Genomic DNA, 15,059 nt, shown 5'->3' with positions numbered 1-15,059 from the left:
TGAAGAAACCGCATTGACAATTTTAGATGATGGCGAGAGTTAAGATTGGCGAGGCATACGTCTCGAATCTTAACCCCAGGAGTGCGTGGTATACACCATGTTCCATTTCCACCTTTATTGAAAAAGTATTAAATAAGATTTAGGTATCTTAGATTTGATTGAGAAAGGGTTTGACGAAACCACATTGACAATTTTAGACGATGGCGAGAGTTAAGATTGGCGAGGCATACGTCTCGAATCTTAACCTCAGGAGTGCATGGTATACACCATGTTCCATTTCCACCTTTATTGGAAAAGTGTTAAATAAGAATTATGTATCTTGAGTTTTGTTGTAAAAATGACTTGACCTAGATCAAGTATTGATGGACGTTTGAGAAATTTGAATGAGTGTTTGAGAAGACAAAGTGGATGAATTTGGATGATGGCGAGAACTAGGATTGGCGAGATATACATCTCGAATCCTAGTCTCAGGAGTGCGTGGTATACACCACGTTCCATTTCCATCTTATTGAAAAGGGTTTAGATAGGGATTAATATTTTTGAGTTTTTTATTATGAAAATGGCTTGACGTTGGATCAAGCATTTGATGAAGTTTTTTTTTGAATGGAATAGAATGAGGTGGAGAAATGGATTGATTTGTTTATTGAGAAAATACTCGACATTGGATCGAGTCTTATTTTTGATCTTTTTTGAAATTGTTGATTTTATTCTTGTGTTAGTAGCTAACTAAACAGTCAAAGAAATAAAACAGTACAAGATTATTACACATCGGGGAAGTGGGGTACATCTTGTTAAATGGGGATTAAAAAATCGTGAAATAATTAAATCGGGCCCAAACAACAAATAATGCAATGCATGAGTGTAAGTGCAAGAGAACCGGCTCATTGTAAGAAAGCCCAAGAGTAAGCGATGTGAGGTTGATGGCGATGCTTAAAAGCAATCGACTTACAAGGGTGTGAAAATAGGCTCGATATTAAATCGAGAAAAGTATGATTTTTATAGTTTTCAAATGGTTTCGAACACATGATGCAATTAAAAGAAAAACAAATCTATATTATTAAACAATAATAAAAAACTATGAGTAATAAAGCATAAATATAAAAGAAAATGTTAAAAGAAAAAAAAATTACACATAGGGGAATCGAACCCACTACACTAAAGACCTAGAAACCACTCACCTCCACCAAACCACTTACTAACTAATTGTTATTTTAATACTAATTTAAATATATAAACTAAGATAAACTAAAAAAATAGGATTAAAATAAAAAACTAAATAAAAAATAAAACTGTTAGTCTACTAGCAATTAAACCCAGCCGCATGGCTGTTGGGTTTACAATGGGGAATAAATTGAAAATAGAAAAAATAATTATTACCTAATGAACTTTAAATTTCAAAAAATTCTGTTAAAGAACTAAATTAAAGAAAAGAATTAAATAAAAAAAAGAATAGTAACGTGGCCTTTCTCTTCATCCTCTCCCTCTCACGAATCCCTCTCACTCCTTCGCTCTCTACTTCTCTCAAAGCTCTCTATCTAAAGCGAGCAACGATCAAAGGTAAGAAGAAAAAAAATCCAGCGAAAACTTACTTCCGGCGACGGCAGTGACTCAGGTAAACCTCGAATCCCCTTCTCTCATCTCTTCTAGCTTGGTTCGGCTTCGATTTTGGAATTAACCTCTTTTCCTTTGAGATCGCGGCCGCCTCCAAGCTTTAGGGTTTTCTTTTTCCGTCCTCTCTCTCAATTTTTTCGTCTATTTATCCTCACAGGTTAGGGTTTGATTTGATACTCAAAAGTTCAAAGAAGCAAATTCCAGAAGTGCTTTTTGATGCTCAGAATTGTGTTGTCATGTTTATTGTTAAGTTCGAAAAAGGTAAACGGACCTACACTTTCTCTTTGCAATTTGTCTCTATTCCAATTTGGGAACTTCGAATTTTATCACTTAGTAATTATTTTGTGTTACTGCAGTGAAATTTGGAGTAAAAGCTTCTTCAAAGTAATTGAAGTTCCCTTAGATTTCTTCAAGTCAGTGGATAAAACAGCTTCTTGACTAATCTTTGACAACTTTTTAAGAGAGATCCTCCGTGCAAAAACTTCAAACCAGCGTGAAAATAGGTCTCATTGCTTTCAAAACCAAATCCAGAATTCTTATAGTAAACTGCACTTTCTTTTAGTCTTGCGGCATCTTCCAGGGTGCCAACGGCAGTTTGCTTAGCACTTGTTCTCACAGGATTTGACACGGTGAGTTGTTGGCCAGGTGCAACACTTCCAGAACTACACTTAATTAAGACATTGCCGCTAGCATCAGCAGAATTTCTCACTAACTTGGTCAAACCACCATTGTCTGCAGAAGCTGGATGTTCATTAGAGATATCCCCTTTTAATTTTGGAAGTAGTGCTAGGCAATGTGCAAGTTTCTTCCTCATATCATGACTGCATCCTCCAATGATGCAGCAGCCTGCAGTTGTGATAAGTCAGCCTGTAGGGTTGTTGCCAACTCCGCAACAGATGTATTTTCATTTGAAACAACAAAAACTGCATACAGCAACTCTTCAATAGGATCTTCACAAGACTGCTCCCTGTTGGACACAAAACCTTCAAGCCTTGAAATTTTAAACCGATCCTCGGGATACAGTATTTTGTCTATAGCGGCAACCTCCTCCTCAGAGAGTTTCTTAAATTCTTCCAAGGTAAAGTTCACCAGACAAATTCCCCACCAAGGTTCAATAGGAAAATCTACAGGTTGTGTAGGCAAGAGTTCTTTTGCAATTGATTTGTTTAGTTTCCACATGATCTTCTTAGATCTGCACTTTTTATTATATCAACAAATTCATTTCTCCCAATTCCTGCAGGTCTTAAAGCATCTGCTGCACTAAAATTTGGAATGCTGTCATAAGGTTGTTCGTTTTTCATGGCTTCAAAAATCAATATCACAATAATATCTGAAAGGAGACACCTTCATTATACGGCAAACATACTCTGCCAAATGATAAGGAAACAACTTCGGTGCCATTCGTTTTTGGTAGCTTGAATCCGCTTCAGTAGATCCTCCCATGGATACTCTTTGTTAGTCGCTTTTTTTTTTGCAACCGTTGTTCCTCAACTGTAACTGGAGCATGTGCAGTGAAGATTGGAGGTGAGGGAAATCTAAACGAAATCAAAAGCATGCCGGTAACCTCCCTGCGGTACCGACGAGCAGATGAATTGGTTGAGGTAATCAACAGCATGTTCAATAAGCAGTCTTCGACACTTGGAGATATCCAACTCCTGAACTGCTTCAAAGATTAAGGTATCTAACAGTTTTTATGGGAATTCATAATTCTTTCTTATAGGATGTCCAGAACTAATACAACACTGTTCTATAATCTTCCTTTGCATTGGATCCGTGACATATGAAGCAGGTATGAGTGACAGTGATAGTTGTGAAAAGATTAGAATTTGTGTCAACTTTGATATCCGTAGTGATGTTTTTGTTCTTCAACTGGGTATTAACATCACCCAAAAACAGTTCACCCTTCTTTGTCCCTGAGGATGTTATAGCAACTCCAGTAGGTGAGTAAGTGCTGATAGTGAACTTCTTGTCACTGTGATAATCCTTGTACAACAGATCTCTGGCTTTCTTGTTGATGTGCGGTTTTGACCAATGTGATTAATTTTTGCAGGTTATGGCTGGTGTGATCGGTTAAGTGTGACAGAAGTGTGGATTGAGGAGTTGTTGATGAAGTGAAAGGTGAGTGTGAGGGTGTTATTCAGTTGGAAATTTTGTAATGGGTTGAGGGATTTATGGAGAGTTAATAGAGAGTTTGTTAGAGGAGGGAATATGTGATTGTAAGCATTCCGTTCAGTGGAAAATTCTTTGTTGGAGCTGTTGAGGGAGTTATATCGCTCTGTCCAGCCGTATCCCAAATTTGCAGTTTGACGGTTTTGCCTTCAAGTTCCAATGGCTGGGATAATACAGGTGACATTATACTTAGCTGTGATTTCATTCAATACAGTTGTATTTCCACTTGAGGATTTAGATTCTGCACTGCCGTTGATGAGCTAGAGCATATGCCATGGCTTTCTCGCGTTTTGCTGCAGCCTCCTGTCTCTTTAATATTTTGGTTTGAATTTCTTCAACAGATCCCAACACTGTCACCCCAACCTTCTTCAATTTCTCGAACACGGGCTTCGTTTACAAGCTGTTGCTGAAGTTTCTGTTGTGGGGAGCCAAATGATTATCAGCGGTTACGGTGAGTTTTTTTCGATGCTGTCATGTTCTTTCCAATTTTCTGTTGTGGCCTTTGTAACCAAAATATGGATTGTTGTGATATTGCAGGGTCACAGTTGTGCTTGCTGTAATGACAATGCCGACATTCACTTACGGTAATTTGAGTAATTCCATTTGGCTTGCTGCTGTTATGCTATGTTTTTTCTGTCATGGAAATTTTGCAGGTAGTTTTGATAGCAGCTCCAGATATGTTTTCCATAATCAATAACAAATTCAGCAGTGCCTCTGCTACCAAACTCAGCATCATTTGTGGTACTGAAGCAATCTTTTGCATTATGTTCCATGATATAATAACTACCAATTTGCAACAAACTGATACTTAAAAAATCTATCAGATGAGAACTCAACCAAAACATCTTTTTTTTTGCAGGTAGGTTTTGAATTAAACCGCGTATCTTTCCTGGGTGATGTAGAGCGCAACAGAGCCGGGGATACCACGTTCTCGTTTTTAAGGCCTCTACAAGTAACCATACAAGATATATCAAGAGAACTCGAATCGTCACAATTTCTGTTCTCTTTCGATTCTCTAAAGGAATTAGAGCAGGCATTCAGCTCGTAGACAGAAGTGTGAAACTCGTCCTTTGATGTATTTGCTGATTTCTTAATAAGTTTTTTTCTTTTTTTTTTCTTAACGGAAACTTGCTCTTCATTATTACCATTGAAACAATATTTTGAAAATTCTATTGTTTTGTCCCCATAAACATCACATGGACATGAAACTCCAGGCTTCCCGTCAAACAACAAAATGTAAGGCAAAATTGTAGCTTCAACAAAAAAACTTGACTTGTCGGACCTCACATTATTAGGATGCTTTTTCTTGTGGAGGAAATTTGTGAGATACTTGGAGACAACTAAAGATCATTCTGCATGATAATGATTCACTAAATTCCCATTGATCCACAAGTCCGTCAATGCCATCCATAATAACATCACAATTTGTCAGCTCAAATATGTCATTGGAATTCCAAGTCAGGGGCAGGTCTGGTATAAGAACGTCAATGCCACTAGCTGCATCAACCAATCTTGTGACAAGGAGCAACACCCAGAGTCTTGTTGAAAATAGTAATGACTGAATGAACTTTCCTGTAAGTTGAAAGAAGCAAAATGGTTCCCATATGATATGAACTGCAATGAATTGTTGGTTCAGCTACTGCTAGCTCGTATTGTAGGATATGAACGTGATGCATTGTTATGCTTGAATGTTAAATGGACATGGTATGTATGTATGAAAATGAGTTTGGAAATGTTTGAAAGTTAAATATTATCGAATAATATGAAATGAGTGTATGTACTATTTTGATTTGAAATGCATTATGGATACAAAATGGATTTTGGATTTTGGATTTTGATTATAAAAATGGATGTGGATTTTTAGGAATAATCCAATATTAGTTTGAATATCAATTTAATTACTAATAACAAATCAGCAAAAAACCAAATTAAAAACAAATTAATCTATAATTCATTTAAAATTACTTGGATATCAACTCTAACATTCATTTGGAAATAAAAATCGATTAGAGTTTTAATCATTAGTAAAAATAAACAATTTAAGATTAAATTGACAATTGGAATTAAACTTAATTTGAAATTAAAATAAATAAATAAAAAAAAAAAAAAAAAAAAAAAAAAAAAAGAGTCAAGATATTAAAATCCATTTTATACTGATGAATGTATGCAAATGAACCTTAGGCCAAGTGCCAAACAAAAATAAAAAATTCAGGACCAAAATCGGGGTATGACACTGGGTCTCTGATGCAAGTCTCTGGTCGACTTCCTTCTTCAACTGGATATCTCTGTCTCTGAGTTGCTTCTCCAAGTCTCTGATCTTCTTCAGATAACTGGCTTCAGATCTCTGCAATCTTAAACACTCTTTGTGCTCTGCATCTAGCAAAGTCTCCATCTCTGAATAAGATCTCTTCTTGCTCCTCACACTACCAACACCGACACTCTGGGCATCTCTGAGTTGATGAGACAGGTTCAACCTATCAGCTTTGGCTTGATACAACTCCATCTGAGCATCTTGCTCTTTCTCCTTCAAGCGACGATTCTCCATCAAGGCTTGTTTATACTGCTCAGCTGGCACAGTATCAGCAAGAATCAAGGGTGGTTGCACTTGCAACGGATTCATCCTATCATAGGGCAACAGCAAAGTTTCCACTCTCTTCTTCACCCAATCGGTGTAATCAGGCATAGCAATGGCAAACTTCTTCCCTAAGACGGATCCATCTCCGACACCAATAGACCTCCAAGCTCTTCCAATCTGCTCCAATCTAACAGGATCAATACGCTTCTCAAAATACACACGCTCAGCTATCTCAGCTTCAAGCGGCCTTCTACTCATAATGAACCCCAACTGGCGAAGAGAAAGAACCGGGTTGTAATTGATGCAACCCTTGGTCCCCACAAGTGGCACGTTCCGGAATTCTCCACAACTCATAATAACATCCCGCACATCCATCCGGTATGACTGCCATCTGATGTCATATGAAGTGAGAGACATCACCCTCTGAGTCCATCTATAAGTACTCTGAGCATCAACAAACGGCCCACTGACTGGCAGGAGAGACATGAACCATCTGAGCAACAGTGGGAGACAACACCTGATGGCCCCACCCTTACCATGCCTACTGTGGATAGCATAGTAAGTGTCAGCTAACAGAGTAGGGACTGGATTCCCTCCAATAAAAATGCAGACTGCAGCATAGTCAACAAAGTTGGGCATACTCGGAAACAGAATGATCCCATAGATCATGACAGCGAGCTGGGCACGAAAAGCTTCCCAATTCCCCTTCTCTGCTTCTCCTCTGGCAGCTCTCAACAGAAACTTCAAAGGTAGGCCCACAACATCTCCACTGGTCTTCCAACTATCACTGATCTCTCGAATACTCAGATGAAGAGCTCTAGCAATAACCCTGAAGTCGACTTCCTTCGGGACGTCCAGGAAAGGAATCTGATGCTGAATCGGGACACCCAACAGAATGGAGTACTCCTCGAGAGTAGGCGCCAACTGATAGTCCTGGAAAGTGAAACACCTAAGCTCTGGATCATAGAACTGAAGAAGCGTCTGCAACGGCACCGGGTCGACTACCATCTTCAACAGAGTCAACAGATCTCCATACTGGTCAATGAACCCCCTCAGATGATCACTGGTCACAAAACTGCTCAACTCTATCAACGATGTCAAAGGCTCACGGTGAAAGCTATAGGAACAGGTCTTCCGCTTCGGCTCGGGAATTGTTGCCATCTCTATCAACGAATCAAGCTCTGGAATGTACCTGAGAAATGATATGCATGCAGGGATTAGTCTTTTCTTTTTTTCTTTTTTTTTCATTTTTTTCAGTTTTTTTTTCATTGCATTTCTTTTGAAAAATAAACGTGCTATGATGCACATGATGCAGACACGACTGGCAAGCTGTGCATCTCTGAACACAGGATCAAAACTTCGGCTCGAACTCTGATCACAACCATCTGAAACCCAAAGTCAACTGGTCAACTGTCATCTGAACCCAATCTGAGAAACTGAGTCACCAACATGAACACACTGAGTCAGCAACTAGTCACCAACAGGTCACCAACAGTCACCATCTGTACCTGTTAAAATGATCATTCTCTCCCCACTCACGGGTGTCATCTAGGCCAGGGTAAGGTCGAAAGAAACGCAGCATAAATAACCTTTCGCAGAATACCATCATATACACACCTGAAGTATGCAACGATGATACCCCACCAGGGTCTGAACTGCTCGTGACGTCGATGTTCCGCTAAGTGGCGCATACCACCCGCTTCCCATGACTCACTCTATTCCTAGGTTTCCTAGATTGCACTCATAGCCTGTGTATTGGGCCTTTTACCTCGAGTAACACCCACCCCCAAACAGAGAAGTACAGCCAGCACAGCAGATGAATATGAATGGATGCAAACATTAATGCAAACAATACATGCAAACAATAAACAATGAATGCAATAAATAACACAACAAAAAGCAACCAAAGCCCTAACCTAGAGAGCGCTAGGAGAGACTCGATCGGGGAAGATGGACCAGCACAGGTCAACATCATCTGCGATGTCCCCAGCAGAGTCGCCAGCTGTCGCATTACGCGAAAAACCGGCGGGAAAACAAGAACAACAGAGCTGCCACCGTGCGTTATTTATCCCAAAAGAGGGAAAGGAAACGCTCAGAGTAAACCTGGAAAAAGCATGGTCTCGCGACCAAAGAGAATGGGATCGGGAGTCGGTTATGCGAAGGGAAGGTATTAGCACCCCTACGCATCCGTCGTACTCGACGGGATCCACGCACAATAGGAAGGACAATGGTTGCTAAAACACTGCTCAAAACACACACACTGGCTGAAAGAGACACAAGAAAACAAACAAGACTGACTCGGCAGGATATCGCATCCTGGGCCTACTTAGTCTATCAGGCATAGACATCAGAGTCAAAGTAGTTCGGACTGGGGAAACAACACATGCTCGCTAGGATATCGCATCCTATGCATACGTATCTCCTTTGGACGTAGGAGAATCAGAGCATCCGTAGCTCGGCTAACACACACACAAACAAACACAGGCAAAGGCAAACGTGGAGCCCGAAAGCCAATCATTGGACTTACATCAGCATCCGAACCAACAAACACACACAAAGAGGCAAACGTGGAGCCTGAATGCCAATCCTTCTACTGCAATCGAGACCTTTCTTCTGCCTGTGTCTTTGTTTTGTGTTGTTGTGTGCTTGGAAGCTGATGTAAGTCCATCGAGTGGCATTCGGGTTCCAGTGTGCGTGTTTTTGAAAGGAGATTTAGTGAACCTCCCTCTCTAAATCTCAGCCCTCAAAACTCTCCACCTCATTCACCTGAACCTGAACCTGAACTTACCATACCTACCCTTGAGGAGGCCATTATACAGGTTGCAGAAGCTTCAGTCCAGAAGATCAAGTCTCTGGCTAAAAACTCTGAAGTAAGTGATGATCCTAAATCTGTTAGGACACACTGGAACAGAGTCATTAGTTGGATGACCTCTGAGTCTTATAGGCTGAAGAGTATCTCTGAACAAGTCAGAAATGGCTACATCAGAGACTCTGAGGAAAGACTCCAAGAGAGACTGGCTAGAGAAGCTGAGGCTAAGAGATTAGAGGAAGAAAGGTTGGCCAGGGAAGCTGAAGAAGAAGCAAAGAGGTTGGAAGAAGAACGCCTGGCAAAGGAAGCAGAACTTCTAAGGATTAAGGAAGCTGAAGCCAAGGCTCAGGCAGATGCAGAAGCCCAAGCTGCTGCTGAAGCTGAAGCTCAGCAGGCTCTGATTCAGGGGGAGTCTTCCTCTGCGATCCCTCTGATTCTTAACACTCTGAAAGAGATAAAGCAAGATCAGCAAGAGATCAAGAAAGATCAGAATGAGCTTCGTGCCAGGATGGACAAGCAAGATGCTCTAAATAAAAACATCCAGAACATGTTTGCCATGTTGCTTCAGAGACTTCCTCAACCTCCGAACCCTTAGGCACTTAGGATTTATTTTGTTTGCTTGCCTAGTGTTTTTGCTTCTGTCTTCTTTTTTTTTAGCTCTGATATTCTGTTGAATCTGATGTTTTGACTGCTGTTTGCCTTTGTGCTTTTTAATGAAGTGTTTTTCTCTCTATTATTCTTTTTATTTTTTATGCCTTTTTGATTATGCCAAAAAGGGGGAGAAATTATTAAATAGCTCTGATGAAAATTATGTCTAAAACCTTAAGCATTCTGCAACAATTAAATAATAGCTCTGATATAAATAGCTCTGATTAAATAATAGCTCTGATTAAATAACTTTAACATTAAATTTAAGAAATTGCAGAAAGTTTTCAAAATCTCTTTACTTGGAAAGCTCTGGTAAGAACTTCTGAACTCCCTAGTACTAACTCAGGGGGAGCTTTTGTCTATCTGATCTAATATTTTTCATGTTTCATCTGATAATTTTATTTGTTTTGTCATCATCAAAAAGGGGGAGATTGTAAGAACAAAAATTGTTCTACAACAGATTCCATGATTTTGATGATAACAAAGGATGAAACCAAAAATGGCACCCTAACGAAAAGTTTCTAAGTGTGCAGGGTTCTAAAGAAAGAAGAAATAAATCTGATGATGTCATCAGATGCACAACAAGATCAGATACAAATTATCAAGTATCAGAAGCATCTAAAGTGGAATCTCATTCAAGAAGCTCTGACTCTGGACAAAACTGCAAGTATCAGAAGCATCTGAACATGAAGTAAAGTCTAGAAGCTCTGACTCTGAACAAATGCCTTCTGTAAATTCTGAAGTTATCAGCGCCATCTGAACTTTCAAGAGATAACATCAGAAGCCAGTTTCTCCAGATACACAAAGACTCTAATCAGAATTGTTAATCATGATGAAGTAACGTTTAAGCCAAGTTAAAGTTCTGCAAATGGATTTCCTCAATTAGAAAGAGACGTTAATCTCCACTTCCAAGAGAGAAGATACTAATTGTGGTAAGTAGTCACTTCTAAGTGAAAAAGTCTACTGCAGAAGCTATTAATGGAATGGCGTAACTACATCTCAATATCCAACAGATTCAACGCTACTTCAACTCTACTTCAACTCTACTTCAACTCCTATAAATAGAGAAGAAATCTCATTCAGTAATAAAAGAAATCACTAGCCAAAACTATACTGAAATCATATCACGCTCAAGAAAAACATCCTTGTTCTTCAAAGATTTTCACTAAGCTTTTGCTTATCAAGTGAAAAATTTGTTCTTAAGTTTGTAATATTTGCTTTCTTAGAAGCACTCTAGATTACACATCTTGTATCTAATTTTTATTTGATTTCCTCAAGTGACTCTTTGTAGTCTGTAGACTTGAGAGGACTAAGAGATTTTCTTCTCTCTTAGGGGTTGTTTGTAATCTTTCAAGATTAGTGGATTAAGTCCTTGTTGAAGGCGAAATCACCTTGGCCGGGTGGACTGGAGTAGCTTTGTGTTATAAGCGAACCAGTATAAAATCATTGTGTGATTTTATTTTGCAAAAGCGCTTATTTTTTCAAACAATTCAAACCCCCCCTTTCTTGTTTTTTCTCACCTTCAATTTCTCCTTCAACAAGGACTTAATCCACTAATCTTGAAAGATTACAAACAACGTCTAAGATACAAAATCTCTTAGCCCTCTCAAGTATACAGACTACACAGAGTCACTTGAGGAAATCAACAAACAATAGAAGAAGGATTTATGTAAACTAGAGTGCTTCTAAGAAAGCAAGTATTACAAAATTAAGAACAAGAGTTTTTCACGTAATAAGCAAAAGCTTCGTGAAGATAGAAAGCAAGAGTGTTTTTCTTGTTGATGTTTCAGTATGATTTTTTCCTCGTATATGTGTGTTGCTGAAAATTGATTTTCAATCCTTTATATAGATCAGTTGAAGTAGTAGTTGAAACTGGTGGATATTGAGATGAAGTTACGCCATCACATAATTAGCTAATGCAGGATGACTTTTTCTTCTTGAAATGACTACTTACCACAAGTAGTATTTTCTTTATTGAGATTGGAGATTAACGTCTCTTTCTCAATTAGGAAATCCATTTGAAAATCTTTACTTGTCTTCAACGTTACTCTTTCATGATTAGCAAATCCATAATCAGAGTATTTGTATTTCTGGAGAACCTTGGAATCTTGCTTCTGATGTTGATCTAAATAGATTCTTCAGATAGCGTTGTTCAGAGTCAGAGGTTCTAGGACTTACTTCTTGTTCAGATGCTTCTGATACTTGTTGTTTAGTTCAGAGTTAGACTTTCTTGAGCTTGTTTCTACTTCAGAGCTTCTGATCATTTGATAATATGCTTCTGATCTGATACTCTATCTGATGACATCATCAGATTTCTTACTTCTTTCTTTAGAACCCTGCACACTTAGAAACTTTTCGTTAGGGTGCCATTTTTGGTTTCATCCTTTGTTATCATCAAAATCAAGGAATCTGTTGTAGAACAATTTTTGTTCTTACAATCTCCCCCTTTTTGATGATGACAAAACAACTTTAATTAGCAGATGAAACATGAATAAAATTAGATCAGATAGACAGAAGCTCCCCCTGAGATAATGCTAGGGAGTTCAGAAGTTCTTACCAGAGTTTCTTAAGTAAAAAGGTTTCTGAAGTTCTCTGCAATTTCTTAAGTCCAAGTTAGATAATTTTATTTAAATGAAAAATATGTTGCAGAATGCTTAAGGTTTTAGACAATATTTTCATCAGAGCTAATAATTACTTCTCCCCCTTTTTGTCAGAATCAAAAAGACATGGTAAAAAAAATAAGCAAAGAGAAAATAAATAAGGAGAAAAACTGGAATTCATAGATAGAAGCACAAAGGCAACAAACAGAAACATCAGATTCAAAAGAACAAGAAAAACATCAGATCCAAAAGAAGACAGAAGCAAAAACAATAGGCAAGCAAAAAACAAATAACTCCTAAGTGCCTAAGGGTTCGGAGGCGGAGGCATTCTCTGAAGCAGCATAGCAAGCATGTTCTGGATGTTTTCGTTGACAGTATCTTGCTTGTCCATTCTTGCCCGGAGTTCATTCTGATCTTGTTTGAGTTCTTTCAGAGTCTGAAGAACCGTAGGAATCACAGAAGATGACTCCCCCAGAGTCAGAGCTTGCTGAGCTTCAGCTTCAGCAGCAGCTTGAGCTTCTGCATCTGCCAGAGCCTTGGCTTCAGCTTCCTTTTGCCTTAGGAGTTCAGCTTCCTTAGCAAGTCTTTCTTCTTCTAGCCTTTTTGCTTCTTCTTCAGCTTCCTTGGCCAACCTCTCTTCTTCCAGCCTTCTGGCTTCAGCCTCTCTGGCAAGTCTCTCCTGGAGTCTTGCCTCAGCATTTCTAATGTAGTCATTTCTGACTTGTTCAGATATGCTCTTCAGCCTAAAGGACTCAGATGTCATCCAGCCAATGACTCTGTTCCAGTGTGTCCTTACAGATTCAGGATCATCACTGATTTCAGAGTTAGTGACCAGAGAATCAACCTTTTGAGCTGAAGCCTCTGCAATCATAAAGATGGCTTCCTTAAGGGTAGGTTTAGAAAGCTCAGGTTCAGGTTCTGGTTCAGAGGTGTGAGGTGGAGAGTTTGGAGGGCTGAGATTTAAAGTGAGAGGTTCTGGTTCAATTTCTGGTTCAGGTTGAGGTTCAGAAGATTGGGATGAAGCGTAAAGAGGGTTTAAGTCTAAGGGTTCAGATTCTGCTTCAGGTGCAGCGGGAATTTTTGGTGGGGTGATATCAGAGGTGTGGGGATCAGATGGTTGAATTTCAGAGGGTTGAGTTTCAGAGGGGATGGTGGTTGTTTGTTGTAGTGGTGAAGTTATTTCAGGTTCTGTGGTTTGTGTTTGTTGTGAAGCAAGTCTATGAGCGTAAAGTGTGGCTATAGTTGGGGATTCAGGGTCAGAAAATGCAGGGTCAGAAGAGACAGAAACATATGGAGGTGACTCAGGTTCAGAGGATGAAGAAGATGAAGTGCTTCGGTGGGTTTGTGCAGGTTTAGAGGGAGGAATGAAAGTACGGGCTATATTTAAAACTGGTGTAGGTTTGGAGGTTCTGGTGATTGAGGGTGTAATGTCAGAGGTGGTATAAATGGGTTGTGAGGAGAGAGGGTTAGAGGAAGCCATCAAAAATTCAGAGGTAGCAGGAGGAACAGACTTACCAGTAGAAAATTGCAGAGGAGCTGAAGATCCGCTTCCAGAAGCTCCTTCAAGTCTGGCCTTCTTTGCTGGTGGTGCTATCTTCTTTTCAGAAATTCCTCTCTTGTATCTGACTAAATCTTCTTCAGAGTCCAGACAGTCATCGAGGCTGAAATCAGAGACATCAACACCTTCTTCCAGCAGACGATGAAGATAGAGGGCAACAGCATCTCTGGGTTCGTTTTTGAAGAATTTGGCAAGGCCATGAGGCATCTTCCTCTGATCTTTCAAAGAATCCCAAGATGTATCCAGAGTTGGCTTGACTTGTATTTTCTTGATTATCCCCATACTCTTGAGGTTTCTGGCATTCAGAGGCTTCCCCACATCAATTGCCAGATCATCCATCAACTTGGTCTTTTCCAGCTCATCTACCAGTCCATGCTCAATGAAGACGTCAGATAGCAATCTTCCCAGAGGAATGTAGGATCTGGGCTTCATGTTATTCCTGGTTTCTCTGACTGAATCTCTCAGATATCTGAAGAGGAGAGCAGGGAGGTTGATCTTCACACCTTTCTGGATGCAGTACAAAATGCATTTCTGGTCTGCATTAATGTAATCAGAAGAGTTGGAGGCTGGACGGTGGTGGATAGTTCCCAGAATAATCTTCAGCCACACTCTGAGGTTCTGGTGTAGCTCCTTGTTCTTAGATGGGTTTCCTTCAACATTTGGTTTGAAGATTGTTGGGTTTATCACATCTGTTATGCGCTTTGACCTAGGAGGAATGTTGTAGATCCTTTTTCCTCCACTTCTTTCCATATTCAACAGAGAGGCAATGGATCCTTCTGTGATAACTATCTTCACTCCCAGAACAAATGAGACGATGAAGTTGTCATCTGCATCTGCATGTCTCCAGAACTCCTTGACCAGAAGTGGGTAAATTGGACCATACAACCTTTGGAAATAGTTCTCCCACCCTTGTTGACGCAGTTCTCCAGCTAGATCAACGCCATTTCTTCTTAGGTTGTCGAAATCAACCAACGATTCGCACAACACATCCAAGCCTTCAAAGGGGGTTGAAAGGTTAATGTGGCGTTCACGGTCAAGAACGTGAGGTTCTTTGTAAACAGGGGTTATGGTGACACCAGTAACCGTTGG

At 39.6% G+C, this 15,059-nt stretch overlaps 1 long non-coding RNA gene across 1 annotated transcript; it reads left to right on the top strand.

Annotated features, from left to right (window-relative positions):
* Positions 1-3,377: 3,377 nt before the first annotated feature.
* Positions 3,378-5,548, top strand: LOC127101439 (uncharacterized). The gene is made up of 4 exons (XR_007794634.1): positions 3,378-3,957; positions 4,122-4,231; positions 4,318-4,521; positions 4,640-5,548. It is a non-coding gene; the product is annotated as an uncharacterized LOC127101439 (long non-coding RNA).
* Positions 5,549-15,059: the final 9,511 nt, after the last annotated feature.

This window comes from Lathyrus oleraceus, chromosome 7 (genome assembly GCF_024323335.1).
Source record: "Lathyrus oleraceus cultivar Zhongwan6 chromosome 7, CAAS_Psat_ZW6_1.0, whole genome shotgun sequence".
Lineage (NCBI taxonomy): Eukaryota > Viridiplantae > Streptophyta > Magnoliopsida > Fabales > Fabaceae > Lathyrus > Lathyrus oleraceus.
This window is presented reverse-complemented; position numbering and strand designations above follow the sequence as displayed.